The 15074-nt window shown below is 46.4% G+C and overlaps 1 protein-coding gene across 12 annotated transcripts in view; it reads left to right on the top strand.

Moving 5' to 3' along the window:
- TSNARE1 (t-SNARE domain containing 1) overlaps nucleotides 1-15074 on the top strand; it is a 511254-nt gene that overhangs the window by 55081 nt on the left and 441099 nt on the right. The window lies entirely within an intron of this gene.

Below are 15074 nucleotides of genomic sequence, written 5' to 3'. Positions count from 1 at the left end.
TGGACAGAAAAAAATGAAGCATGGGGAATGTCTGTGTTAAGAAACACAGGTAATTCTGCCATGCAGATTTGGAATCATAGAATGGGTTGGGTTGGAAGGAACCTTTGAAGTTCATCTAGTGCAATGAGCAGGGATATCAACTAGATCGCTCAGAGCCTCATCCAACCTCACCATGAATGTTCCCAGGGATGAGGCATCTCCCACCTCTCTGGGCAACCTGGGCAGATGTTTCACCTTTTTCATTATAAAAAAAGTCTTCCTTTTATTTAGTCTGAATCCACTCTCTTTTAGTTTCAAACCATTACCCCTTGTCCTATTAAAAAGTCTGTCCCCAAAGCCATGAAATCACTGAAGACTGTATTGTTCTGTAGATCTTTGGGTTTAACTTAACATGGAAACTCTTGCCAGGGTGAGTAAAGCCTTGCAGTGTGAAAGGCAAGCAGGGGAGTGCTGTTCCTATGGCCACTCTGGTGAGATGTGCATGCATCCCATGACTGCTCACTGCTCCACTCCCAGCAGACTTGCTCCCTGCTCCAGCAGCAGATTCACAGGTGGTAGCTTTGTTCTTGGGCAAGGCAGCCAAAGACAAGCTCCACTGGCTTTCTCTGGGGCTATTCTTTTGTTTTCCCTTCCATGTGGTTCACCTTCACTTGGAGTTGCTGTGGATTGACATGACTCCTCCTTGATACAGCGACTCTGACTCATCACCTACAAGACTCATGGGTGAGGAGAGAGCAGAGCTCTGTGTGATTTTCACATGAGCTGTGGCAGCACCGGTGCTGAATCAGTGGGACAGGTGCCCCTTTTGATACAGGTGATGTTTCCTTAAATACCAGTGTTCCCTGTCCCTGGATCTCCTTGTAGCAAGCCTGAGCAAAGAGCATTAGTGTTGTTGCTACTCTTCTGAACATTCCCCCAGCACCACGTTTGACTGGAGAGAGATAACATCCTCCATCCTCCTTCAAGGGATGGGCTGAAAACTAGAGGATTGGGCTTTCAGTATGAACTAGTTGTGCCTTAAAACAGTTTTTGCTGAAGGCAAGTATTTTCTCAGCTCTGTAGCTTTTCCTTTCCATCTCTTGCTTTGGCATGCAGTTTCTCCTGTGTGACAGACAGGACTGACTGATTGGGAATGTGGCCTCTAGGAGCTGCCTGGCCTCATGGCTTAGAAAGCTCTACTTGATGAGGTGGTGGGACAGATTGTTTTAGCAGTGAGAGGGGAAATAACTCTTGTGGCATCTCTGTACCTCTGACCTATCTTGCTTTTGCTGGACCTAAAGTCTTGAGCCTGGTGCAGGATGTTGATGGTGCGAATGATAAAGAATGCCAAAGGGAATGAATGTGAAAGTCCCGCTGTACCATGAGAGATCACAGAATGATGAGGGTTGGAGGAGACCTCCAGAGCTGCTCCAGCCCAACCCACTGCTAAAGCAGGTTCTCCTCGATCCAGGGGTCACAGGAATGTGTCCAAGTGGGTTTGGAAACCTCCTGAGAAGAAGCCTCCACACCCTCCCTGGGCAGCCTGGGCCAGTTGATGGAAGGTAAAGATACAACAGTTGATGGAAGATAGAGGTCTTGACCCCACCTTGGCTGACACCCACCAACACATCTCTGCAGTACGTCCTGGGATGTATCAAGAAGAGCATGGACAGAAGGTCAAAGGAGGTTCTCCTCCCCCTCTATTCTGCCCTTGTGAGGCCTCATCTGGAGTCCTGTGTCTGATGCTGGGCTTCCCAGCTCAAGAGGGACAGGGAACTGCTAGAGAGAGGCCAGTGCAGGGCCACCAAGATGCTGAGGGGATGGAACATATGTGTGAGGAGGAAAGGCTGTGAGGCCTGGGGCTATTTAACCTAGAGAAGAGAAGGCTGAGTGAGAACCTTCTCAGTGCTTATAAATATCTAAAGGGTGGGTGTCAAGAGGATGGGGCCAATCTTTGTTGTGTGATGGACAGTGCCAGGACAAGGGATAATGGGCACAAGCTGGCACACAGGCAGAGTCCCTGGCACAGGAGGAGAAAGTCCTTTGGTGCTGAGGTGAGGGAGCCCTGGCCCAGACTGCCCAGGGAGGGTGTGAAGACTCCTTCTCAGGAGGTTTCCAAACCTGCCTGGACACATTCCTGTGCCCCCTGAGCCAGGGGAACCTGCTTGGGCAGGGGCTGTGGCTGCAGCAGCTCTGCAGGGCCCTTCCAGACCCCACCATGCTGGGATGCTGTGAAACGCTGCCTCCAGATAACCAGGGATCTGCACAAATTCCCTGGTCTTCCCCAGAGAGGTAGGAAGGTGTTCTCCCACGTTGGCAGTGTGGTTTGAGCTTGGCAGAGCACAGCCTACAGCTGCAGGGAAAGCTTTCCACACTGGGAAAAAGTTTCTTGTGTTTCAAGTGTTCTCCTCAGATCTTAACCTGGATCTTAACGCTTATCTCAGGAGTTTTTTGGGATGTGGGGGAATACAGGGAAGTGCAATTACAGCTATTGCAGTAGCTGTTGCTGAAGACAGCTCCTGGATGTTTGTCAACTTTAAAAATGAGCTTAATCTCCACCACCTATGAAGGGATTGATGAGAGCTGTCTTGTGCTGTGCGGGTGTTTGAACCAAACACTGGCACCTGAAAACACGTCAGCTATGGATATTCAACGGTGTTGCCACTTCTCACCCCCCTCTGGCATCATGAGGTTTCCAGACTCATCTCATGATGGCTGCTGCCATCACCTGTTTTCCAGACTCTTTTCTCTTTCAGCTTGATTGGGATGGGGGAAAGATGAGATTGCCCTTGCCCTCTGTCCATCAGATGACAACCAGCTTCAGGTTGGGATGCTGGGACGGGTTTGGTGATTTGGTTTTCTTTTCATATTTATGTGTTTTTGAAGGAACAGGAGGGATTTAGTTTATATTTCTCTTCTGGCCTGGAATTTCCAAACACTCAGGCCCCACAATCCAGAGTGGCTGCCTCCTTGTCTCCACTTCTAAGACATCTGTGCAACCACCTTATTTTCTGCAGCAAGCTGGCAATCAATCTGTCCCGTGTCAGGCCAAACTTCTTGGCTGCAGCTTCTCTTTTTCAGGGTACATCAGAGTTATTTTGCATTATCTAGATCCCCCAGGCCTTACAACTTTCCTCTTCTCTCCCTGTTGCCAGCTTTGGAATTTTTCTGTGTGTTTTAAAAACACCTCCTCCACTCATGGGCAGGTTTCTGGGCTGGTTTGGGACAGCAGCCAGCACTTGTACAGCTGGTGTCTTGAGCATCATGTGAGATTTCTGCAAAGGAGGCAAATCCAGATGTCCTGCTTTCTAAGCAGCAAGGAAGAAGTTGGTGTGAGTTACTCCTGCTATTTAGAGATCCAACAGGCCAAATGTATTTAGCTTTTAGCTGAATGGGGTGGCAGCTCTCCAACCTGCTTGCTGCAAATTCAAGGTTATTTTCTGGAGCTGTGGTGTGGATCTTTCCTCCCTTTTTTGTTCTCTTCTGCTGCAGTATGTAAGGATGGAAATATCTTGTGCTGGGTGGTGTTAGGTACTCTGGGGGATGTGAGCTGTAGGGATGAACTGTGCATAGGTTTGGAAGAGGATTTTCTTGGCAACTATACAGCAGAGGAAGGGAGACAGGCCAGGAATGCCCAGGAATGGTCTCCAGCATCAAACAAGGAAACACTGTGGCACTATCCAAATCCATTGTTACCCTAATGCAAGGGAAAGGACATTGCTCCTTTTCTGAAAGGACAATTTGTCTATGAAACTCGAAATGCTGATGAAATCCCAACTCAACTCCTCTTCTCCCATTCTTCTTCCAGCCAGGTACAACCTATAGCAGGGAAGGAGCTCATAAAATCAAGCAGGGCCAAGATAATGAAGAGGAGAGGCAGCAGCATCATGTCTGCCCTGGAGGAAGAGCATTTCTTCATTTGAAGATGGTTTGAATCAATGTTGGCTGTTTTAAGGTGGTTCTGCAGGATGGCTCACATCATCATGTCACACTGAGGGATGTGGTTTGGTTTGGTTTAGTGATGGGCCTGGCAGTGTGAGGTGAGTGGTTGGACCTGGTGATCTTAAAGCTCTTTCCCAACCATTCTGATTCTATGATCAGCCCTCAGCAATATAATTGGTTGAGGTATAATTGTCTCCTCAGCAATACAATTGATTGAGATGATCTGCTCTGGCTCAAGTTGGTATTCTGGGAAGGATCTTGTCTTGGAAGCTTTTGAGTTAGAGGTGTATTTTGAATTAGGAAAAAGGAGGAAGGTTTTGTTTTGAGAGAGCAGCTGGGAAGCAGAACAACAAAATTCTTCAGTATTTTTTGAAAAGGAACAAAAAAAGATAGATAAACATAGAAAGAAATAAAGCAAACCCTCATTCAGAGTGTTGAAGAAGCTCAAATTCAGTGCTGCTGCATGTGGATATTATTCTGCAGCCCTCTCTGGCATCAAAAGCATCTTTGCTGAACAAAGAATATTGTCTCTATCCATCAGCCTCGCTGATTCTCAACGAGGTGCATTTTGTCTGTAAGTAGTTACAATTTGGGGTGGAAATATCTAGAAGTGATTAAAAAGTAATTTAAAATATCTGTGCTTTCCCATTAAGCTTTTGCCAGTGGCATTAAACAGCCTGTTTCTTCCCCTGTGCTTATGACAAGCCTATTGTCACGCTGGAGGCATTTTTTTGTGATAAAAAAATAACGTTGTGTATCGACCGAAGCTCAGTTAACAAAAGCAAATGGAACACCTCCCTGGGCAAACAACAGCCTGCCCCTGGGAATGTTGATTTCTCTAGGGATGAGTAAATTTGGCACATCAATGTGTTTTTAAATAGCTCCATACCCTCACAGTGCCAGTTGGAATCGTAGAATCGTACAGTCATTTGGATTGGAAAAGATCATGGAATCCAATCCTTCCACTCACAGTGACAAGGGCAACACTAACCCACGGCCCTCAGCACCTCAGCTCCACGGCTTTGGGATCCCTCCAGGGCTGGGGACTCCCCCACCAACCTTGGCAGCCTGGCACAGGGGCTGACAACCCTCTCAGGGAAACAGTTCTACCTCAACTCCAATCTGAACCTCCCTTGGTGCAGCTTAAGGCTGTTTCTTTTTGTCCTAACACCAGTTACTTGGGAGCAGAGACCAACGTGTCAGGAGGTTGGGACATCCCTTTTTTCTATAGTATCTAGCAACAGGACAAGGGGTGATGGGATGAAGCTGGAACACAGTTCCAGTTAAATGTAAGAAAACACTATTTCACTGTGAGGTGAGGGAGCCCTGGCACAGGCTGCCCAGGGGGGGTGTGGAGGCTCCTTCCTTGGAGGATTTCAAGACCCACCTGGACATGTTCCTATGTGACCTGATCTAGGTGAACCTGCTTCTGTAGAGGGGTTGGACTGGATGAGCCCTAAAGGTCCCTTCCAACCCTCACCATTCTATGATTTGTAGAGAGTGATAATGTCCTCTTTGAACCTTCCTTTTCTGAACAACATCTTCCCTTTAGGGCAAAGGTGTTATCCCCATTCTTTCTCTGCCTCTGAAATTGGACCAGTAAAGCCATGTGTTATAATGTCTTTTTACTTCCACTTTCAATACAGCAACAATTAAAAAGAAGGCAGTAAGCACTTGTGGAGTTGAGACAATAAAGATGTACTAATGCTTTTCTGGGTCTCAAAAATACCCACTTTGACCCTTATAGCAAAACCAATGTTGCAGCTCCAAAAGCTTTTGCCATGTGTTGCAGACACGTAATAAAGTCAGTGGTGTAAGTTACAGTACAAGAGCTTTCAGGAGGAGCTTGAAAATGGTCAAAAGCCCTCTGGATGGGGCCTGGAGATGCTGCTTTCATTGAGTGCAGCTTTTGGTTCACAGCCCCCTTGGCCTTTGCTAGGTGTTGGGAGTGCTTTTCCAAACCACACTTTAACTCGATGGAGTTTCAGTGGAGTGAATGGTTTCTTGGTCAGTTAGATCTTGTTGGTGAGGTTGGACTTGTTTAGACATGAGGAATGAACTGGATAAAACAGTACTGGGCATATGAGAGTAATCCCCAGTGAGCTGCTGTCTTGAATCTAGAGAGGACTCTGGACTCCAGCTCCATGGGAATCCTTGGACCTGCATGCATTGAACCTCTCCTGTTGAGAAAAGTTGGCTGAAGGCAGAGATGAATCATCATAAGCATTGACATCCCTGCTGGCTGTAATGATAAACAGATATTTTCCAGATATCTGATTTTCAGATATCATTCCAAAGCCTTGTTTTTTAATCTTCTCTCTTTACTTCCCTCAATAACAACTGAAGGAAGAGAAGAGATGAAAGAAAGGGAAGGAGAACAGTGTTCAGGATGACTGAGATGAACCTCCCTGCATCCCACAGGAGATGGTTATTGAGGGACTCAACACAGATTCACCAAGGGGAAATCCTGTTTGACCAATCTGATGCCTTCTACAAGGGCATAAGTGGCTTGCCAGATGAGGGGAGAGCAGTGGATGGCATCTACCTTGGCTTCAGCAAGGCTTTGGACACTGTCTCCCATGACATCCTCATCAGAAAGCTCAGGCAGTGTGGCTTGGATGAGTGGCCAGTGAGGTGGATGGAGAGCTGCTGAGTGACAGAGCCCAGAGAGGGGTGAGCAATGGCACAGAGTCGAGTTGGAGGCCTGTGGCCAGTGCAGTTCCACAGGGATGGGTTCTGGGGCCAGTCTTGGTCAATATCTTCATCAACCACCTCGATAAGATACAGAGGGACCCTCATCAAGTTCCCTGCTGGCACCAAACTGGGAGCACTGGCTGATTCTGCCATTCAGTGAGATCTCAGCCTTGGCTGGGCTAAGTGTTCTAGTTGATGCAATTTCTCTTTTCCCTCACAACCACTCCCATGCATGACATCTCTGATAAAGAGCTCAAATTGTCCTCTAAGAACTCTATTTAGAATAAACTATGTAATCTCTGTTGCTGCCATGGGGTGGCCGTAATTAAAAGCAAACCATGGGAGCTTACTGCCTAAATTAGTAGCTAATTACACAAGGTGAAAGAGGAATGGGAGTGAGGGGAGGAGAACCTGTAAGCTGATGGGTTATTTACAATATACTGTAATTTTTGTAATCTAATTATAAGGGAACAAGGGGAGGAAAAAAGTTGAGTAGTAATCAGAGGAGCTGACTCATGGCATTGAGTCAGGATAAACTGGATATAAATTGGATAAACAATTTTCACCCTCCAAAAAAAATATAGAAGTGTGTTTTGAATCAGCTTTTGAAAGTTGGTATTTGCAGGACTGAAAGCTGATAGACTTTCCATTCTGTCATAACTAATCTTGGTGGCAAAGAGCTTTCTGACTGTCACACCCGGTTAAATCAGATTTGGCAGAGCTGTGATAGGGTTTGTAAGCGTCTCATGGCAGCCAAGGAGAAGTGCAATGGCAGAGACTCGCTCTGTGAACCCACCTTTAGTTTTCCCATGTTTCTGCATTTTGTATCTCCCTCTAATGAGCATCAACCAAGCAAAATCCCAACCTCTGAAAAGTCACAACCTGGATAAAGCTAACCTTGACTTTTCTGCCTTTTATGGTTAAGTTCTTCTGTGGCTTTTTTGTCCTGTTTGGCACAGAATCACAGAATGCTAAGGGTTGGAAGAGACCTCTAGAGATCATCCAGTCCAACCCCTCTGTCTAAGCAGGATCACCTAGATCAGGTCACACGGGAACATGTCCAGGTGGATTTGGAAACCTCCAGAGAAGGAGCCTCCACTGAGGACTGGTATAAAATACAACCCCATATTTGTCTAAAAACGCTAAATCTGCTGACTTTAAAGTAATTACATGTTTATTTTTGCAGGTTAAATATCCAGCAGACCTTTATCATAGAATCATAGAATGGTAGATAACACAGTAGCCTTATTGATGACCCTTGATCTCAATGTGGAGCAGAAGTGGGAGCTGTGGGGCTGCTTTCTAAGTGCAACAGGTTGTATGAGCTTTTCAATCCCACTGCTCAACTGGAAGGGTTTGGCTTCTATGGAAAGACATCAGTGAACACGTGAGGAAAAGAGTCTGAGGTGGTTTAGAGAGTATCCACTCTTTTATTTCATAGAATCATCATAGAGTGGTAAGGTTGGAAGGGATCTTTAGAGACCATCCAGTCCAACCCCCCTGCAGAAGCAGGTTCACCTAGATCAGGTTCAGCTGGCATGAGTTTGACACTGTTGTGGATCTTCTCGTTAGTGAATTTTTAAACTCATGGGCAAAGTCTCATTTTCCTATGTCTTGGGTATCTTCTGATTGGGGTTATAATCAAGGCAGAGCTGTTTCAGGTTATGGCTTTGTCCCTTTGAATTGGGCTGCTCAGGGAGGTGATGAAGTCACTGTCCCTGGTGATATTGCAAAGCTGTGGTGCTGAGGGCCATGGGTTAGTGATGGGCTTGGCAGGGTGAGGTGAGGGGATGGACTTGATCTTAAAAGTCTTTTCCAACCAAAAAGATTCTACAATTGCCTCTACAGGTCCAGATCTTTGTGCTCTTCTTGTGGAACTAGCCCAGCTCATGGGAAGTAACTGAAGTGTTAATAATGTGTTCATTCACCAAGTACATGTCCATCCACCCACTGGTGCTTCAACATGTCATCACTACTGCTAAGCTGAAAGCATCGCTATTGCAGCACCGAGAAAATCTCTTAGTGAAAAGGTGTCTTGGTCTCTTCCATGTTGGTGATGGACATGGGTCCATTGCTTGTTGAGTGTAAAGGAGCCTTGCTGCTTCTCAGCCTGCAAAGAAGCTCCATTGCTGACCTAGAACTGCAGCCCTTCCATTAGCCATTCACCACACGTAGTCTGATGAGGTGCATTAAAAACTACACACAACTTTAATCAGTTTTTAAGCACTGTAGCTCTTTGCCAGCCCTGCACTCAGGATGAGGGAAGCAGCTCTTGGCAGTAGTGGATGAGGGCAGCTGTTTTGCCTGGATGTCTGTGGCAAAGTGCTGTTTTATGAACTGCTTTGCTTTTGATGAGCATCAGTGCATGCTCTGTGAGTTTCATCTTGCTCAGCCTCTGCCGTGTGCTGAACCTGGTGTCGCTTGGATCCGTGTCTGAGGTGTTCTTATGTTATCCAGATGAGGAAGAACGGGTTCAGTGAAGTGGTTGGAGATGATGAGGGAGATAGAATCGTAGAAGCATTTGGATTGGAAAAGACCTTTAAGCTCATTGAGTCCCAGCCCTCCCCTCACAGTGCCCTGGCCACTACTAACCCACAGCCCTCAGCACCTCAGGGCTTTGGGATCCCATCAGGGCTGGGCACTCCCCCAGCTCCCTGGGCAGCCTGGCACAGGGGCTGACACCCCTCTCAGGGAAACAGCTCTGCCTCAGCTCCAGCCTCAACCTCCCCTGGGGCAACTTGAGGCCATTTCTTTGTGTTCTATCATTAATTACTAGAGAGAAGAGCTCGACCTCCACCTCACTACAACTCCCCTTCAGGTATTTGCAAAGAGTGACCATACATCTTCTCAGCCTCCTCTTCTTTAGGCTGAACATCTCCAGCCTTTCCTCACAGCACTTGTGCTGCAGCCCCTTCCCCAGCTCAGTGCCCGGCTCTGGCCCCGCTGCAGCCCCTCAGTGTCCCTGTGGCAGGGAGTGAGGGGCCCAGCACTGAGCACAGCCCTGGAGCTGCAGCCCCTCAGTGTCCCTGTGGCAGGGAGTGAGGGGCCCAGCACTGAGCACAGCCCTGGAGCTGCAGCCCCTCAGTGTCCCTGTGGCAGGGAGTGAGGGGCCCAGCACTGAGCACAGCCCTGGAGCTGCAGCCTCCCCAGGGCCCAGCACAGGGGACAATCCCTGCCCTGGGGCTGCTGCCACCCCACTGCTGAGCCCAGCCAGGCTGCCACTGGCTTTCTTGCCCCCCTGGGCACGCTGCTGGCTCCTGTTCAGCTGCTGGCACCTGCCCCCCCAGGCCCTTTCCCTGCAGCAGTTTCCAGCCCCTCTGCCCCCGGCCTTGTTAAACCTCATACAATTGGCCTCAGCCCATCGATCCAGCTCTGAGCTGGATGTGCAACTGAAGCCACAACTTGCAGTTGGACATGCAGGCATCTGCTTATTGCCTGTGTGAGCCAAGAAGGACTCTGAGCCCTTACATTTTCCTCCAGACAGAGGCACAATGCACAGTGATGTCTTGTTGTCTCTAGCTGCATAACACAACTTGGCCAGTGCTGCCTAGCAGTTGGACACAAGGTAAATTTATTTAGAAGAAAAAAGAGCTCAGCTCCTGTGGGAGAGCTAAGGCTGTGGATTCTTCTCTTTCAACAGCAAATTCAGCAAGAAGAACACATTTCTGGTTTGCAGGCCTCTAGCCATTGTCCACTCTTCTCTGTGTGCTCAGTAGAGATGTCTGGGCAATAAACCTTGTTTTCCTTGGCTCTTTGCCCATAGTAATTCATGGGCCTCTAGGGTGTCTGGGAAAGAGGAGCTGGAAACTACTATCCTAAGTTTCAGTGCCCAAAAGCTGGGGAAATGCTGCTGTTTTGGGTCTGGTGTGATTATGTGCAGGCATGCTTTGGTGCATCTACAGTATTGCCTTGGCTGTTGCCTCTGTGGTCCAACTCCGTCACCTGGGCATGGTGATGCCCATCCTTAATGTTCATCATCTCCCATTGGTTTAATCTGCATGTTGCATCTCCTGCTGAGTTGGGGTATGGTGGTTTGCTGGCCCTTGACATGTGGGAGCACCTGTAGCAGGACTATTTTTGGATGTTGGATGATTGCCCATGGTTGAGCATTGCTCTAGCTGTGAGTATGATGAGCTGCAGAGAGCTGTGTGAAGTGGCAGCCAGCAGCTTTGGTGTTTTCTCCTCCTGGAGGCTTATTTGAGACTTTTCTTGAAGGATTTTGGGCCTTTGGGCAAGCTGAGGACTTGCTGCTATAGCTGTGCCATGCAGCTGTAGCCTTGGCTATAGGGAACAGCTGTGGGAGGGGACCTTTTGAAATACATTTAATAGCAATTCAAGGTATAGCTGAGCTCTGAAATGCTGTGGAGAACCTACATAGTGGAGTGGCAACATAGCTAAAAGGTTTTGGCTCATGTTCTTATTGAGCTGTTTGGCTTTTGTATATTGACTGGTCTGCTTGCTTGGACTGCTGCCAGTCACCTTCCCTCTTGAGAAGGTGTGGTGGAAATGTCAATCCTGACTATGGTCACAGTGCAAAGAATGATCTTCTGGTAAAAGCACATATAGAAGCCATCTGACAGGTCTCTTCAGGTCTGAAGAACAAATGCTGGTCATGTTATGCTACGAAGTCCCAGCCCACCAGGCTGTGGAAGCTCCACATGTTGTCTCCTCCATCTGCAGAACCTGCACAAGACAATTCCAGAGGATCCTCCTCTTTCTTAGCTTGTGGAACAGGGCTCCCATTAGAATCAAGAGGATAGCAGTGATCATATGTGGTGTGTGGGAAGAATGGCCTGGTTCTACCACATCTCCAGTCTGGGCTAATCACCATCCCCTTGTTTGAATTTGTCAAAGGCCATGGACCTCTCTGAGTTATCTCTTAACCAATTGGATCATAGAAATTTTGTCTATTGACCTTTATTTCCAGGCCATAACTGTGTTGGATCTAAGCCATAATCACAATTCTTTGAAGTTATAAACATCTCTCTCATTCTGCCTGATCTCCTGTAGACTCTGTCACATCTGCCTGTCGGGATGTTCCTTATTGAACCGAGGCTCTACGTTGCTACAAGATTTTCTGGTCTCCTTTCAAAGCCTTGTCCTCTTCTCCTCTCTTACCTTCCACTTCCATCACCTTAAAGCTGTTTCTTGTTTTGGTGGCTTTTCTGAGAGCTTGAACTCACCTTTGTTCTTCTTTCAAGTCCAATTCAACTCCATGTGAGGCAGAGCTGGAGGCAAAGTTGCTGTCATTTTCTGACGTTTGTCCTTTGTGTTCAGGACACATTTGTAAAGGGTGACATTTTGCTGGCTCCCTGCTATATGGTGAGCAGCAGAGCTGTCCTGCCTGCAGGACTGTCTATGCAAACTCAGCAACATCCTGCTAGACCTATCCTGGCATCATTTTCCTGTTAAAAGCAGTTTGGGAATAGCTGTGTGGTCTGTAGGGCAATACTTTGCTGGAGGATAAAAGCATTGATGGATGGCAGAGATTCTTGTGCCAAGAAGGGATAAAAACCCCTCCAAGCAGTGTCTTGCAGTTCTCTAGGGTAGGTTTTCTGTTAGTGCATCTAGTGAGGCTGAAAGAAATGGTTTTGGTTACTGAAGTGATGGTCCATTCTGATGAGATCTGCCATAAGAAAGGGAACAGGGGCCTGACTTCTGTGAGGGACAACACCTGGAGTTACTGCTTCTTGCTTGGATGGACTGAAGGATAAATGGATTGATGGGGTGCTCTTCAAGTCAGCAGTGAACTTGGAATAGTACAGTAGGTTTGGGTACCTACTTCTGTGAGTCCTGGGGTTGGAAGGAAGGATCAGATTGGAAGAACTCAATTCTGAATGTCACTCCAGTTGGATGATGCTCTGACTCTTGAGTGGTGCTTCAACTCTGGTTCTTCTACCACAAAGGAGGAGACAGCCTATAACACTGTCCTGAGCATGTCTGAGTAGTGCTCTGGGAAAACAGATCAGGTTCATGATGGCACGTTTGATGTGTACATGTGATGCTGTCCATCTGACCTCTACTTCTCTTCTGCAGAAAAATCCTGTCAGGGTGCTTTTCTCCTCCTCCCCCCTCCCATATTTTCGTGCACAATGTGTGAACTTCACAGGCATTTGATTGAATGATAAGATTTACCTCAGAGATGGAGCTTTTGTGTATGAACAAACCTCTGTTGGGATAGTTGGAAGAAAAGATCATAATACCACCAAACCCTTTAAAACTATGAAGCTGCGATCCTCCCCTCACCTCAATTTCTCAGGTGTGACAAGCTTGAAAGCTAAAATCCTGTCTCTCACTGCACAGTACACAGCATAGTAGATATATTTTTGGCAAATGAAGAACAATTGGGTTTTTACTGAAGGGAAAATCCTACTGATGCTACATCACAGAAGGAAATCCCACTGTTGCTTCCTTCTTCCACCCCAAAGCTACTGAATGTACTGCACTGTTCCTGTGCTGAAAGGCAATGGTAATAAATTAGTCTCTGTCGCCAATCATACTTGTAGTACAGAAGTGCTCCTATTTATGAGAGTGGTCCAACATGCAATAGTGTCCAGAGATGTATGGCAGTGTTTATTGCCATGCATAGCCCTGTGTGATTTATCACAGTGCACTACATAAGCAGGCCAGAATGTGCATTGTAATTAGTGTAATGTACCTTGTAATAGCTGTGAAATAAATCCTGCACTGGAGCTTTTGGCCCCAAAACACAACATCTAAGGCAGATTCCATGAAGACAGAGGGGGAGAAAAATACCATCTAACATCAGAAGTCTGGAGTCAATGCATAGACAATCCACAGGCTTCAACTTTGTGGGCAAAATGTCTGTAGCCTTTGCATTGGGCATCTTGTTTCTCTGACTCATAGGCTCATTCTACCTGTGCCAACCCAGGTAGGACTGGGAAGTGTTTATTGGTTCATTAATTATCCAACCCCACATTATTTGTTTGCATCTTCTTAGTGTGGCTCTTTATAAGGCTTGTTAGTTTTGGAGAGAGGATGACTGAAGATCACTTTTCAAAGCTCTGTGGGCATCTTTTAGTTCCTTATCTCTGTTCCAGCTGGTGTTTGAGTTTCCTTTTCAGGTGGGAGTGGGTCTGCACATGGACTTCTAGAACATCTTACGATGTATTGCTGAATGATGCAGCCAAAATGAGCATTTTGGGGTTTTCTACTCTCATAAAGGTCTTGTATGAGTGTCAGATACTAATATTCCCAGATCACAGACAAGGAAACTGGCTTCTGAAGGGCTTTCACTGTGAAGTGGTGTTAAGAAGGACTAAGCTGAGATCTTTGAGCTTTGCTTCCCAGCTGAAGTGCCTGCTGAGTGCTTGGGGAAGGAGTTTCCTAACTGATCTGTGATGGAATTTATTTCATTACTTGCTATCTTTCTATCTAACATAAAGGCATGCTTCATTTTTTACAAGAAGCCTTTATTATTCAGATCCTTATTAGGATAGACTTTCATTTTTGGGGGCAAGTGCTACACTGTGTATCTTTATTCTTCTCTCCCTATCTGGCTTTCACTCCATAGATCATGAGGATTTGATTGGGGGAGGAAGAGTCAAACCAAAGCAAATCTATTTCGTCTGTCAGACTTCCTCTTTGTAATATTCTTCTCCATGTAAAAGATGACACAAAATCAATCTCCTGGTGAGCTTGGCTGGGCAGCTCTTGCTCCGTGATCGTTACTTTTTTTGTTTGGTTGCATTTTATTCCTTAATGTGTTTTCAGATACATCATCAACTAACAATACTTGTGAAGAAGGAGATCCTCCTTCCATTTGAAAGGCTTGAGTGCAGATGTGAATTCACACAGCCCCTTTTCCTAACCTTTTGTGATCATGTTGCACTGTGTTTTTTAGGAAGGGACACGTTGGGATGGAGTTGAGTGACAGTCAAGAATGAAGAACAAGGATAATATATTGTAGAGTGAAAGGTGGCTTCTATGTACTTTTTCAAGCAATAAATCTCTGAAAGCTGCTTCCAAATGCCCTTTACTTTGTGCTCCAGTACTCTTAACTTTTCTTTCCCATCCCACTGCTCTTCTGCTTCTGTTGACTTTGTGATGGACTGTGAAAGCAGTTACGTGGTTGCCAGTAAAGTAAGTGAACCAAGACATGAACTCTTACAACTACTGTTCCTCTGAAGTGATTCATTTATTTTCCTGCATGTTTTAATCCAATATGAGTTCTTCCATACTACCATTTCTAATTTTACTGGGCTTTTTGAGAGCTTTTGGATTTGTAGTTTGTGATTCAGGAAAAACAACAGGAAAAGAGAGAGAAAGAAAACAATGGAGCTATCACTGAGTTTCTAACCTAAACTGAAGGAACTGTCTTCTTCTGAGAGATTTTGTAGTCAGGATTCTGCAGGACCTTTTTGTTTCCCTCCTGAGCACTAAAAGTGAACTCTGTGATCAGAGCTATTGATCTGTAAAGACTGAAAAATCTGTGATTT

Source organism: Colius striatus, chromosome 4 (genome assembly GCF_028858725.1).
Source record: "Colius striatus isolate bColStr4 chromosome 4, bColStr4.1.hap1, whole genome shotgun sequence".
NCBI lineage: Eukaryota > Metazoa > Chordata > Aves > Coliiformes > Coliidae > Colius > Colius striatus.
The sequence above is the reverse complement of the archived record's forward strand: the minus strand, read 5'-3'. Positions and strand labels throughout refer to the sequence as shown.